This window comes from Amia ocellicauda, unplaced genomic scaffold, assembly GCF_036373705.1.
Source record: "Amia ocellicauda isolate fAmiCal2 unplaced genomic scaffold, fAmiCal2.hap1 HAP1_SCAFFOLD_35, whole genome shotgun sequence".
NCBI lineage: Eukaryota > Metazoa > Chordata > Actinopteri > Amiiformes > Amiidae > Amia > Amia ocellicauda.
In genome coordinates this window covers 970,001-985,755 of record NW_027102920.1, presented here as the reverse complement: position 1 = coordinate 985,755, position 15,755 = coordinate 970,001, and positions in this window count along the sequence as shown.

The following is a 15,755-nucleotide window of genomic DNA, read 5'->3' as shown; positions in this document are numbered from 1 at the left end:
GTTGCCTCGATCCCACAACTAGAGCTAAAAGTAGACCTGGTTCCAGTTGAGTCGACAGTGAAGGTTTTGGTTGGGGAAAATTAAACTGAAAACATAAGGGTGGAATGTAGTGACGTAGATGACCCTATGGAGGGTGAGGAACCCAGCACTAGCAGGGTGGGTGAGAATCCATTCATAGAGACCCCTGAAGCTGACAATGTAGAAGTGTCAGTGTTAGAGGGACTCCCCACTGATTTTGGCAGCGCACAGGTGCGAGATCTCACTCTACACTATGCTAAAGAAAATGTGAAGGTAGTAAATGGGACCCCTATGACTACTGCAGACCCGCCAACAGCTTATCCTTATTTTATGGTAAAAAATGACCTATTGTACCGTGTAAATAAGATAGGGGTGGACATTGTGGAGCAATTGCTAGTTCCCACCCCATTCAGACGAACAGTTCTCAATCTGGCACATGGGCATATCCTCGGGGGACATCTGGGGATGGACAAAACCAAGGATAGACTCCTGAGGAGGTTTTACTGGCCAGGCGTACATGCAGACGTGACAGAACATTGTAGCTCATGTCCTGAATGTCAACTACATGCTCCTAAACCAGCCTTCAGAAGCCCACTGGTCCCTTTGCCCATCATAGAGACCCCCTTTGCTAGGATAGCTATGGATGTGGTGGGACCTCTCCCAAAATCAGCCAGAGGGCATCAGTATATACTGGTTATTTTGGATTATGCCACCAGGTACCCAGAAGCCATTCCACTGCGGACCATGGCTTCAAAAGGTATTGCAAAAGAGCTAATGTTGATGTGTAGTAGGGTGGGGATACCGAGGGAGATATTAACAGATCAGGGCACACCCTTTATGTCTAAGGTTATGACCGATCTGTGTAAATTGTTGCAGGTTAAGCAGTTGAGAACATCAGTCTACCACCCACAAACAGATGGGTTGGTTGAGAGATTTAATAGGACCCTGAAGTCCATGCTAAGAAAGGTAATCGATAAGGATGGGAAAAATTGGGAATTCATGCTGCCCTACTTGATGTCTGCCATTAGGGAAGTCCCACAGGCTTCCCTGGGCTTTTCGCCTTTTGAACTGTTATATGGGAGGCACCCCAGGGGGATATTAGACATAGCCCGTGAAACGTGGGAACACGAGTCCACTCCTTTCCGGAGTGTAGTCGAGCACATCAATGCTATGCAAGAGAGAATAGCCACAGTCACTCCCATTGTGAGAGAGCACCTAAGGCAGGCACAGGAACACCAACAATTCGCCTATAATCGTCAGGCTACACTGAGGGTGTTCCAGCCTGGTGATAGGGTGTTGGTGTTGGTTCCCACTGTAGAATGTAAATTTCTGGCTACGTGGATGGGACCTTATGAGATTATAGAGCGAATACGGGAAGTGAACTATAAGGTTCAGCAACCCGGCCGCCGACCCCCAGAACAAATATATCATGTCAACTTAATAAAAGCCTGGAAGGACAGGGAAGTGTTGATGTTGACTTACCCCCCTCAGCCACTAGGGACACCGAAGGTGAATATTGCAGCTGCCTTGTCACCTGACCAGTTGAAGGAGGTGAACGACTTGATAATACGTAATAGGGAAGTTTTCTCAGGCATACCGGGGCGTACCCATTTAGTCTCTCACAACATTGTGTCTCTCCCAGGAAAGAAGGTAAATATGAGGCCTTACAGGGTACCAGAAGCTCGCAGGAACACTATTAGAAATGAGGTTAAGGAAATGCTGGAGGCAGGGGTTATTGAAGAATCCCACAGTGAGTGGTCCAGCCCTATAGTCATGGTTTCCAAACCTGATGGCTCCTGGAGATTCTGTAATGATTTTAGAAAGGTTAATGAAATTTCAAAGTTTGATGCATACCCAATGCCCCAAGTAGATGAATTGTTAGAGAATATTGGGAATGCTCGCTATATTTCAACTATTGACTTAGCCAAGGGCTACTGGCAGATTCCCTTGACCCCGGGTGCCAAAGAAAAAACAGCCTTTGCAACCCCAGATGGTCTGTTTCACTACACAGTGATGCCCTTTGGCCTGCATGGTGCTCCTGCCACCTTTCAAAGGTTGATGGACCACATACTTAGACCACACAGGACGTATGCGGCAGCATATTTAGATGATGTGGTCATTCACAGTCCAGATTGGGAATCACATTTGTCTCAGCTCCAAGCGGTATTGGATTCAATACATGCAGCAGGCCTGATGGCTAATCCAACCAAATGCAATTTGGGGTTGGAAGAGGCCAAATACTTGGGCTATACAGTAGGGAGGGGTATGGTGAAACCCCAAATATCCAAGGTTGAAGCCATAAACTCTTGGCCTAGGCCTGTCAATAAAAAGCAGGTTAGGGCATTTTTAGGGTTAACTGGGTATTACCGGAGGTTTATTCCCAACTATGCTACCTTAGCGGCCCCTCTGACTGATATGACTAAGGCTACAGAACCCAATATGGTTAGATGGGGTGATACAGCAAACCGGGCTTTCCGGAGCCTACAGGAGGCGCTCTGCCGCAACCCCGTTTTAATGGTACCTGACTTTCAGAAAGAATTTATAGTCCAGACGGACGCCTCTGAGGTGGGGATCGGAGTGGTTTTGTCCCAAAGAATGGGTGATCACGAACACCCGGTGTTGTTCCTTAGCAGAAAGTTGGAATCCAATGAAATAAATTATTTGGTAGTTGAAGAAGAATGTTTGGCAGTGAAGTGGGCTTTGGACAGTCTTCGATACTATTTGTTGGGCAGGCACTTCACCCTGATCACTGACCATGCCCCCCTCACTTGGATGCATCGTTCGAAAGACAGGAATGCCCGTGTGATGAGGTGGTTTTTGAGTCTCCAACATTTTCATTTCACCCTGCAGCACAGGCCAGGGAAGGCCATGGGGAATGTTGATGGGCTGTCCCGGGTGCATGCTTTTTTGCGGCTGTCGCTCGACCTATGGGGTCGCAGCTGGGGGGGAGGATGTGGGACAAACCAAGGGGCAGGGTCATACATGGCAGACATGTCAGGCCAGGTCTGCTGCAAGGTCTGCACTCTAGGGAAGAAAACCGACCCTAGACAACTACACTCCCCAGAAACCCTCAGGCAGCCTAATGTGGTCACTTGGTGCTACTTCCTCAATTATTCACCAAGTATATAAGGCGGAAAGATAGAGTCAAGCTAGAAGGTCAGGCCAGAAGCAAGTTTGATTTCTGTTTGTTATTTACGATGAGAACCTTGGAAACAATGTCAAACGGTATGACCTACGTGCCTGTTCCCTAAAACCATGTGTAGACCTATGGACTCTGTTCTATAATGATATATGTTCTGCTTAGTTAGCCTTTAAGATAACATAGTAATGACTTTCTAGCATGTATGCATGTATGTATGTCCAATTGCTTTGACAATACAAATGAATTGAATTGAGAGGGAGAGAGAGAGAGAGAGAGAGAGAGAGAGAGAGAGAGAGACAGACAGACTGAAAAACAGACAAACAGACACACACACACACACACAGACATACACACACACACACAGAGCCAGCCAGCCAGCCAGCTCAGCGATGACATCACGAGCCTCTCTCAGCTGACTGCTATGACATCACAGAGCACGTACATTCCGTTGCTTGCCGTCTGACAACCACTCAGTCACTGCCAGCCAGACTGGCTGGCTGGCTGGATGTGGGGGATGCTTGCTGCTGCTGCGTACCTTAGCAAGCTTATTTGCTTGACCGGCCTTCCAACTCCTCTGCCCACATGCCCACCTATGCCCGATCTGCTGTTCACCTGGTCACAGCTCCGCCCCAACAAGGCAGATTCTCCCAAAAATGGTACAAACTGATCCACGTTCCCCTCCACGGAAAGCTTTAGCCCAAAATAAGGGACAAATTCTGTAACAACATAATGGATGCCCACCCAACCTGTGACAAAACTGAGAAAAAAGAAAAACGCCAGTCCTCCTGGGGGAGGGACACACAGCCACCCTGGCTGCCCAATATGTCAGCGCCTACCACAGCCTGAGGGACACAGTGACACACGAGCACCGGCTGTAAATATAATGTAAATACTTGTTTGTTATGCATGTCATTGTATTTCAAAAAAGGAATCTGGAAATAGTAAACCTATTTTCTTTATTTGTATGTATTAAAGATCACATTTTTTTACATTTTCATTTTCTGTACTTCATTACATCTTATTGTGATTCATAATTCTATTATTTATTTTCCGTGTAGATGTATGTATGTATGTATGTATGTATGTATGTATGTATGTATGTATATGTATGTATGTCCAATTGCTTTGACAATACAAATGAATTGAATTGAGAGGGAGAGAGAGAAAGAGAGAGAGAGAGAGAGAGAGAGAGAGAGGAATATGAGCTCCTAAAAAACATTTGTTTTTATACATAAGCGGATTTAATTTGTCATTTACAAATGAATATATAGCACTATAAACATACACAGAAGACATGGAATAGAAATTCAGAAGAAAAAGTATTCAAAAAATAATAATTTTAAGAGAAACACAAAAAGAAGAAAGCAGAGAGACAGTTCAGGAAGAAAAGTCAGAAAAGAAAAGCTGAAGACAAGAATTGGAGGTAAGACCTTTCACCTATAGAGACAAATAATTAAACAAAAAAATATGTATTAATAAAATAAATAAGCATTCTCAGTAGTTGACTCAGCCAATGAAAATGCAGAGCTCCGATTTGAATAGAGTGACAGTAGGAGAGAGCCCAACTGCCACTGAGACTGATAGAAATCTATCGAACAGCAGTCTGACTGCAGAGCTGCCTTTTGAAATCCGATACCCTGAAGACATTCGCTCTGCACAGGCTAAGAAGGACTACAAACAAGCTGTGATGAGAGCATCTCCTGAGACCCTCATCCTAGACTACACCGGTAAAGGAGAAAACAGGGTCAAGAACAATCTACTGTTCTACACCGCCTTTCACAAAACCCTGTGCCAGACATACCCCAATAACAACAAGAGGGGCATTAGCAGAGGCAGGCAGATCTCAGTGCTGGTAGAGAAAGACACAGACAGTGTGATGCTCACTTTTAATGTATACCACAACGGGACCATCATGGTGCAGGACAGCGAGAGCAGCCTGGACCAATTATCTCTCGGCTTCCACACCTCAAAGCAGCAGACTGAGGTAGAGAAACACAAGCCAGAGCCAGCCACCCTGCAGTCTGCCCCCAGCCACACGGAGCCAGACAGTGCCCCATCTCCCACAGACTGCCCCCCTGTCTACCCAAACTCTCCAGCAACATTAAAACACTAAAGGAATGCCTATCAGTGCTGGAGCTGAAGTTTGCGGAGTTCAGGGACTAAAGATGCACCACAAGGCTGAGATCCATAAGCTGAGAGCAGCAGTGAGAGACCAGGAGGAGCAGAGCCAAACCCTGAGGACGGAGCTGCACAGAGCGAGGGAGGAGCTGACCAGGACACCCCAGCACAGCCAGCTGAGGAGCCTGCAGAGCCAGCTGGAGAAGCTAAGAGAGGAGCACAGAGACTGCACTGCACTGACCCCACAACACCTACAACCCCTGACGCACCCACTGACGCACCCACTGATCCACCCACACTCCCCACCACTCCTGACACCCCCACTATCACCAGACCTGCCACTAATACACAAACCCCTGAAACGCCACTCCCCTAAAACACACCCGCTGCCCCCACCACTCCCGACGCAAAACCCGGAGTGGCAGGTCAACACAGAGGTGGTCATTCTGAGCGACTCCAATGGGAAGTTCCTGGATGAGAGGCGCCTCTTCCCTGGGCGAAAAGTGAAAAAGCTTTGGTGCCCGACAGCACAGAGAGCCCTGGAGCTGCTCTCCAAGAGGAGGCTGTGCCAGGTCAAACACATCCTCATCCACACCGGCACTAACGACCTGAGTGCCCGCAGGGGCGATGTGGCCTCAGCCCTGAGACAGGTGGCAAAGAAAGCCACAGAGGAATTCCAAACTGCCAAAATCACCATCTCCACACTGCTGCCCCGCACAGACGTGCCCCTGCACATCATCCAGGCCATCAACGCAGAAGTATCCCGAAGATGTGCCCTCCTCCCCAACGTCCACCTGGCACACCACTGAGACATCCAGCCACATCACCTGTATGACCACGTCCACCTCAACAAGACGGGTGTGAGGAAGGTCCGTTTTTAGTGTTTCTCTGAACACATCCAAGCTTACCTAGGCGCTACATATTATTTTCAATTACCCGTAATTCTGATCTGTATTTTGGCTTGTTAATAGAAGTTATTGAAGTTGGACTCCTAATTCAAAATAACCAATATGTATCTCAACGTAATTTACTGACAGACATCACTCTTTATCACTTTCACTTTTGAAGGAACTGCTTTGTATTCTGTGTATTGTTTTATTGTAGTGCTGCTTCCTTTCTTGGCCAGGTTTTACTTGCAAAAGTGATTTTATTCTCAATGTAAGCTCAAAGTCAAATAGTTTAAATAAGAAAACAATGTATTGAAATGAGAACATCATGAACCTGTGTAATTGTGCTGAAGGACAAGCACTGAAAGCAGAGAGAATTTTGTGTTTGGCATTGAATAGCCTTAAAGAAAACTATGCCGTTTTTGGAAACTTTCATATTTAAGTTGAATGTAGGCAAAAACATTCCAGTCACTCTGAAGAGAGAATACAGTTTACTGTTCGAATAAGTAGCCCCTGAATTGAAGATAAAAATCAAAAGTGCTGTTCGTAATTAGTTTACACTTTTACATCAGATGTCTTGTTTTTGCGTTCCAAATTGAGGAGTTGTGGCATATAATGTAAATGAAGTTACTTCACTAGTAGTGCGATTTCTACGTTGTGTATGTGTGTTTGTATATATGAACTCATACATTTTTTAAAGATTGTATTTGGAAAACAAATTCAGGTATAGCACGTGTCCCCCTTTTGAATGGGTTCTATATATAACATTTTAAAACGAATGGTTCTGTGTAGAACGCTATGTTTGGGGGTTCTTCATGTAACCCCTTTGAAGGGGTTCTACATAGAACCATAAAGGGATCCACCAGAGCGATTACTCGAGGAACCCTTTATGGTTCTGTGCAGAACAATTTCTTCTAAGAGTGTGGAGTGTCGCCACACAATTTCTCTCAGAGGGCTTTTGACCAATGGCAATCCAATCCTGAATGACGTCACCACTATCCTGTTGTACTTTATGGGAGAGATGTATTAAGTAGTTTATAATGAGAAGAATAACAATAATCACCTGTTTTTCATAGGTTTTGTATCCATGGTCTCCTTCATATTAGGAAAGGAAGTTGATCCATAGCCTACTCAGAGACAACTGAGAGTTGGTCTCTGAGCAGCAGCACAAAGGGGTCGAGTCTCTCAATGTCCGTGTGTTGGAGATATTCCACCATATTGGTCCCAGCCTTTAAAACAATGTTAAAGAAGATGTTAAAGATATTGTAGAAATATATTGCAGAAGAGCAGAACTACAATCACACTTTTTCAATGCTATTGCTGTTTTCTACCTCCCTGGTGAGGTACCAATGCGGGAAGTTTGAGAGAGTATTTCTAAAATGTGTATGATCCAATACACACAGTTATTTAAAAAGCTGACGTCTTGTACATGCTCACCAGAACCAAGCCTAATTAAATAACACATTTAATATTAAATAAGTACATGTGCAGTAGCCACTTGGACAATTACAGATCCCCAGGTCAAAACACAACAGAAAGACATGGAAGATCGTATTTTCAAATCACATCTGTGGCCCCCATAACTGTAATTTGGTATTAGTGGGTCAAAGGATTTATTTGGTTCAAGTGATAATAAGATCATATTTTGAAAACAAACACTACAGGATGTCATATTTAAAATGACTGTGAGTACCTTTCTTTAGTGACGGTTCTGAGGGGGGCAGGGATTAGTTGAGTGTGCTAATTGGAGCTGTGAAGTGTGCAGAGAAAATACAAATGTTTTCTTTTAATATGAAAACAAAGAACTTTTTTTTAACACCGACCTGGGATTGTGTTTCTTTCCAAGTTTCCTTATTGTTTCTGAGAAGAGACTGTTCACTTGCAAAGTGAACTGGACCCGTGTGACTCGCAGGTAAGGAGAGCCCGTGTTGAACTAAGATGGCTACAGTGAGTTTTCCTGGACAAAGCTCGGGCAAAGGATAGCGCAGAGTGCACCTGCACCTGAGATTGTGTTGAGAAGCTTTGTGATAAGAGCAGGTAAAGAGGGAAAAGAAACACAAGTATTTTCTTTGTTTGAAGAACACATTTTGTTTTAACTGAAACGGGACTACAACTTTTGAAAGGGAAATAGTTGCTAGTGCACTGTATTTTTATTGAGTTTATTAGAAGAAAAAAAGCTTATATTTTGGACAGAACGAACTCGTTTGGCATGCAACTAGCAGCAAACGATGAGAAGCAAACAAAACAGTTAGCAAGTTAGCAAGTTACAGGCTGTCCTAGGTCCGGGGGTGCTTATGGTTGTTTATGGGTTCCCTTACCTTAGCCAGTGTCATGTACGGGTGTCCGTACCTTACTGGAGTGTTTGTTTTTATTATAATATATATACATAATATATAATAATGTAATATTTCAGATAAATCGTCACAGTGAGTGACACCAGCATTATTGGTTTTTTGAGAAATAAAAAAACAGAATGTAGAGAAGAAAATGTTGGAAGGAAGTTGGGAGAAAGACTGGTCTCCGAAGGAGCACCGGGACTGGTGGAAGCAACAACAACCAGATAAGACAGAGAAAGGAATTGTGATATTGTGTCAGGTTGGTGAGAATCAAGAAAAGAAAATAACAGAAATGGAAGATCATCATAAACAGTAATGTGAATTGAGAGAAGAAGTTGTGATAGAATTAATAGAACTACAAGGCAAATTAGAAGGGCAAGAAAAGTGGTCAGAAAAGGTGAAGGTGTAGGTGCGCGATGTGCTGCCGTGTTAGGAGCGCGTCGCGACACAGATCACTCCGAGGACGACAGGCCCGATTGGGATGATTTAGATCGCAAAGCATGGGAATATGAAAAAGGAGGTTTTGCTAGCGCTCCTCCCCCATATAATCCGGAATATAAATCAATCACTGATTTTGGTTATAATAATACATTGTATCCAGATCTGACCGCTCTGAAAACGGTCCCAGCTGCACCCATGCAAGTCAAAACTAGACAGAGTAAAGAGGAAGGTCAATCAATAGTCTATACGACTAAAACCCATGTCCCCTTCTCCCCAGGAGAAAAAGAAATGATATGGGCGTCCCTCCCAAAATTAAAACCAAACCAGGGTAACACAACTTTTTGGGATATTCTAGATGAAAAGATGGTTATTCACCTCCTTCACCCGCACGATGTACACATCATCGTGAAGGCTAAATGTCCGCCCAACATTTGGATACAGTTACTACGAGAATATCAGACCGGGGAGTGGGCTAATGTAGCCTCTACAGATGAGGAGGAAATAACAGAACTTTTTCACAATGGATCAAGAAAACTGAGATAGTGAAATAATGAAATAATCGAGTGGGATTATTTGACATTTTATTCTAAATAATCATAAGCTTAAATAATAAGTTATAAGGGCTGTTTGAGACACTGCAGGGTCAATAAAACATGCCACAGATCGGATATCTGAATTATCTTTAGATATCAATGTGTATGTGCTTTGTGTGTTTATGTATATGTATAGTTTGAAGGTGATATAAGGTAAATGTCTATGTTTTGGCAATCATTTTAGAATTATATTTAAAAATGTAACAACAGATTTATCATATTCATGAGGATCTTTGGCTCTATACAGAGTGCCTCAAGCATCAGAAATCAGAAAGAAAGACTATTATAAGAAAAGTAATCCAAAATATACATTGAATAAACAGATGGATAATAATAGTAATACATAAATAGTCATGGTGTCTCCACAAGAAGAACCAGAATTTGTTTGTTAAACATCATGTTATGGACAAGCTCTGTCAAAAGTCAAATTCAAGGAAACGAAAGGCTAGAAGAGAGCCTGGTGCAGCCCTGACAGCCTGTGAAAGCAGGAGAATGTAAACAGTCTGGTGACATGTTACAGTCTTTCAGAAAATGTTTGGTTATTGGTGCCTAGCATATAATACCTGAAATGAAAGTCAAAGTAGACCATGGTTTTAAGATGAGTGATGTAGGAAAAGGGTAAGATACCGCAGAAGTATAAGATTACAACTATAGAATAAGTAAGCTCAAGTAATATAAAATGCTTTACAGGAGAAAAGTAAGAATGGAAAGGGAGAGTAAAAGAGAAGGTGTCCTAGGATTATGGGAATCATTATTGAGATCAATGGCCTATTGGCTAATATTTTGTTAGGTACATATATGACTTCAATAAACGAATAATGGAGTGACATCTGTATAAATATAAATAAAACATATTGATAAAAAAACCTGAATACATTTCTTGTAAGAAATTAAGAATAGGAGAAAGAATAGCTGTTAGAATGCAGAGCAATGTTAACCAAAGTTGAAGAGGGTTTGAGTAAGTTGACGAGGGTCTGAGTAAGTTGATAAGGCTTGGGAAGCAGGAAAAGGTGAGTTTGATGTGTGTGAGACAAATGTGCTGCCACTTTTAGCACAGAGAGCTTCTGATGGTGATTGAATGAAACGTGGGAAAATAAATAAACTTGATGTAGGATAAATGAATAAATAATTGAATGAGATATGAGCCGCAGAGACCTCCCACATTGGAAAGTGGACTACAGCAGATAATCCTCTCCTCTCCCAGGGCAGGGTGATTAAGTGGGGACGCGTGTGAAGAGTGCAGGTGGACCCAGGTGAGTTGTGAAAGAAAGAAGAAACAAAAATAATAAGGCACGCGTGCAAACAATCAAAATAATACTAAGTGAATAACAAATTAAACAATAAAGTGAAAGATAATCAACACACAAAATAATGGCAATATAGAACCAAACAAAATACACAAGCCATATTGCATAAAGTGAAGTGAAATATAAATATAATAAGTAATGGTGATTAAGGAGCTAATTAACACCGTCCGTGACATTTACATTGGTTGGGTGTGTGTTTTATTGAAATACAAAATAATTCTATTTTTCCGAAGTGCTGAACTTTAATACAGTCTAGAAAGATTAATATTTTTTGTCTTGGGCTATATTATTATTACCATAGTTTTTCTATTGTATAAGTATCTTGGAGTAGAGGCATAGGTGGGCATGTGGGCAGAGGAGTAGGAAGGCCGGTCAAGCAAATAAGCTTGCTAAGGTACGCAGCAGCAGCAAGCAGCCCCCACATCCAGCCAGCCAGCCAGTCTGGCTGGCAGTGACTGAGTGGTTGACAGACGGCAAGCAACGGAATGTACGTGCTCTGTGATGTCATAGCAGTCAGCTGAGAGAGGCTCGTGATGTCATCGCTGAGCTGGCTGGCTGGCTGGCGGGCTGGCTGGCTCTGTGTGTGTGTGTGTTTGTGTGTGTGTCTGTTTTTCTGTTTGTCAGTCTGTCTGTCTGTCTCTCTCTCCCTCTCAATTCATTTGTATTGTCAAAAGCAATTGGACATACATACATTCATACATATATATATATATATATATATATATATACATACATACATACATGCTAGAAAGTCATTACTATGTTATCTTAAAGGCTAACTAAGCAGAACATATATCATTATCGAACAGAGTTCATAGGTCTATACATGGTATTAGGGAACAGGCACGTAGGTCATTCTGTTTGACATTGTCTCCAAGGTTCTCATTGTAAATAACAAAGAGAAATCAAACTACCTTATGGCCTCCTGACCTTCTAGCTTGACCTTATCTTTCTTAAGTATACAAGAGAGAAAAACAGTTGTGAGAAAAGAATTTCTAACTTTCCTTCCACACATACATACATACATACATACATACATACATACAAACCAGAGGCATGCAAAAAAATATAAAGAGGAAGAAAATGTTGTATAGCACATACAAAAGGGATGGTGATGAAACAAAATACATAGAATATGTTGAGCTGCAAAGAGATCTTAAGAGAGGGATCAGGAAAGCAAAGAGGGAAATAGAAAGAAACATAGCTCTTGGAGCTACAACCAATGCAATGAGCTTTTTTCAAAATTACAACAGCAAGCGGTCAATTAAGGAGGAGGTGAAACAGATAAAGGGCAAAAATGGAGGTATCTTGGAAAACGAACAAGATGTGGCAAATATTCTAAATGAGTATTTCACAGAGGTTTGTACAAAAGAAAAAACAGATGACATGCCACAGGTTGACAATCAATCCAGTCAAACCCTAAGAGAGATCAGGATAAATGAGGAGGAGGTACTAAAGGGACTAGCAGAATTAAAATCAAACAAATCACCTGGGCCAGATGGGATATTTCCAACAGTACTTAAAGAAATGAGGGAAATTATGTATAGGCCGTTAACTCGATTATTTCAAATGACACTTAGAACAGGGGATGTTCCCACTGACTGGAAGACAGCAAATTTCATACCAATCCACAAGAAAGGGGACAAAACTGAGCCAGGAAATTACAGACCAATCAGTCTCACCTGCATCACCTGTAAAATGTTGGAAAAAATGATTAGACAGAAAATAGAGGAGCATCTCAATGAAAACCATATTCTTGGAGATAGTCAACATGGGTTTAGACGAGGCAGATCATGTCTTACTAACTTAATACATTTTTTTGAACATGGAACTGCAGCTGTAGATCACGTGAAAGCATATGATATGATATACTTAGATTTCCAAAAAGCTTTTGATAAGGTTCCACACCAAAGACTGATCCTCAAATTGGAAGCTTTAGGCATTCAGGGTCATGTAAGTAGATGGATTATGAACTGGTTGATGTATAGGAAACAGATTAGAGGAGTCACTTCTAACTGGAGTGAGGTTGTTAGTGGAGTTCCACAGGGATCAGTACTAGGGCCTTTGCTTTTTCTAATCTATATTAATGATCTGGACTCTGGGATACTTAGCAACCTTGTCAAATTTGCAGATGATACTAAAATAGGTGGCTTAGCAGATACAATCTTGGCAGCACATGCTATTCAGAGGAACTTAGATAAATTCAGTTGTGGGCTGACACCTGGCAAATGAAATTCAATGTGGACAAGTGCAAGGTAATACATGCAGGAAACAAAAATGTCCACTATAATTACACTATGGGAGGTACAGATCTAGATGAAGTAATGCATGAGAAAGACCTAGGAATCTATGTGGATTCACTTTCTCCATCCAAACAATGTGAGGAAGCAATACAAAAGGCATACAGAATGCTAGGGTATATCGTCAAAAGTGTAGAATTTAAAACAAGGGAAGTAATGTTAAGACTGTACAATGCGCTAGACCTCATCTGGAATACTGTGTACAGTTCTGGGCACCACACTTCAAGAAGGATATTGCTGCTTTAGAGACAGTTCAGAGGAGAGCAACCAGACTTATTCCAGGTCTGAAGGGAAAGTCCTACTCGGAGAGACTGAGGGAACTGAACCTTTTCACCCTGGAACAGAGGAGATTACGTGGGGACTTGATCCAAGTCTTCAAAATCATGAAAGGTTCCTCAAACCAGAGGAGCTTTTCCAGATCAGCAGGGACACACGCACCAGGGGACAACAAATGGAAATTGGGCTTCAAGGCATTCAAGATGGAAAGTGGTAGAAGCTGAAAGTTTGGGAACATTTAAAAATAGACTGGATAGGATCCATGGATCACTTAGATATTAATGGACACCAAACGAGCATGATGGGTCGAATGGCCTCCTCTCGTTTGTAAACTTTCTTATGTTCTTATGTTCTTATGTTCTTATGAATGTTCCCTAAGCATGTTTCAAATGTTCCCTAATTTATGTTACAAATGTGCCTTAGCACCTCTCTCTCTCTCTCTCTCTCTCTCTCTGTCTCAATTCAGTGCATTTGTATTGTCAAAGCAATTGGACATGCATACATACATACATACATATATATGGAAAATAAACAATATGTGTACATCTCTGCATTAATGGTGCCCTAACAGATGTGCAAGTTACATGACAGACAGACAGACAGACACTCACACACACTTTCACACACACACACACACACACACACACTTTCACAGACAGACAGACAGACACACACACACACACACACACACACACACACACTTGTATACCTGACACGTATAGAAGACTGGATAGGGAGATATAAATAGCAATGGGGAGACTCTTGTACTTGGTGTGGCTCTATCCATATAGTGGGGCCAGCAGCCACTTAGCAGGTGTAGCAATAGAAGCTCAGCCTGGGGAGACTGGATTTAGCATTTCCTCTCCATTTTGATAACTATCCTTAATCATTTCTGCAAAATACTTCTATGATACCTATGTATGTTTTTTACTTGTACTATATTATACTATCAAGTATCAGTGTACACATACAATGTGACCTGTTACATTAATACAGAGGCCACGGAAGGCCAGATCAGTAATAGCCACTGTCCCCTGATATTACACTTTTTTACAATCACTTTGGCACTCATTTCAGAACCTTGATGTCATTTTTCAAAACTCTAGACACAAAACTCACACCCGATGATCAAAATGCACATTTTTCAATTGCTTGGATACAATACACATCAACCTCAGATCATTTGTTCATTGAACTAAAATGATACAACTTAACGTCAAAGTATTACCATTTCAAAATGCAATTCACACATTACATCTGAGATCACTGTCTATTAATTTCATTACAAAGATCTAACTATCAATTGATACAGCTGCTCAAAATGATAAGTGACTGTTGCATTACTCTTAATTCATAGTTTTATGGAAACTGACGAACAGTATTCCATGTTTCGATCATGAAAGTTTCAGGATAATGAGATCCATTGACACCAATAACCGAGGAGCATGAACCAGTTGGACTACATTATCTATGGATGTAATATTTCATCATCATTCATCATCATGTAGCACTTTTCCACACCATGTTTTCAGTGTGGAAGGAAAGTTAGAAATTCTTTCTCTAATACCTGTTTTTCTCTCTTGTATACTTAAGAAAGATAAGGTCAAGCTAGAAGGTCAGGCCAGAAGGTAGTTTGATTTCTGCTTGTTATTTACGATGAGAATCTTGGAGACAATGTCAAACAGTATGATTGAAGTGCCTGCTCCCTAATCCATGTGTTGATCTATGAACTCTGTCCTATAATGATATAAATTCTGCTTAGCTAACTTTTAAGATAACATAGTAATGACTTTCTGATTATAACCAGCTCTTTGATTTTTGTGTATAAAAGCTCTGACTGTTAAAATGAAGGCAGAGCGACTTTGGGATCTTCTTGAGTCACTGTTCCTCTCCACGCTGCGTGTATTAAAGGCATTGCAACTAACGCTCCAACCTGGTTGAAGATGATTGTTCTTCCACATCAGATTTGACATTACTGTATGTATGCAGGCCCTTGTAATTGCTTTTCCAATACTGCCAACTGGTTATTGATGATTGATTTCACATTGTGGTACGAGTATCGAGTGAAATGAGTGCTATCCACCCGAGCAACACAGTGATAACATGGAGCCGGCAGGTCATCCAGGTCACAATAGAGGTCAAGCAGTGGGAGGAGGAAGACGTGGTGGTCAAAGGAATGGAAGGGGACATGCACCCCTTCTGAGAGGTGGTCGTGGGCCTCGTCATAGAGGAGGGCTTAGGCCTCACCAGAGAGGCAGCCATGGGCCTCATTTGAGAGGTGTTGGGGGAACGTGGTAGAGGACAAGGCCACGGACCAGACAGCGGCAGCAACAGCAA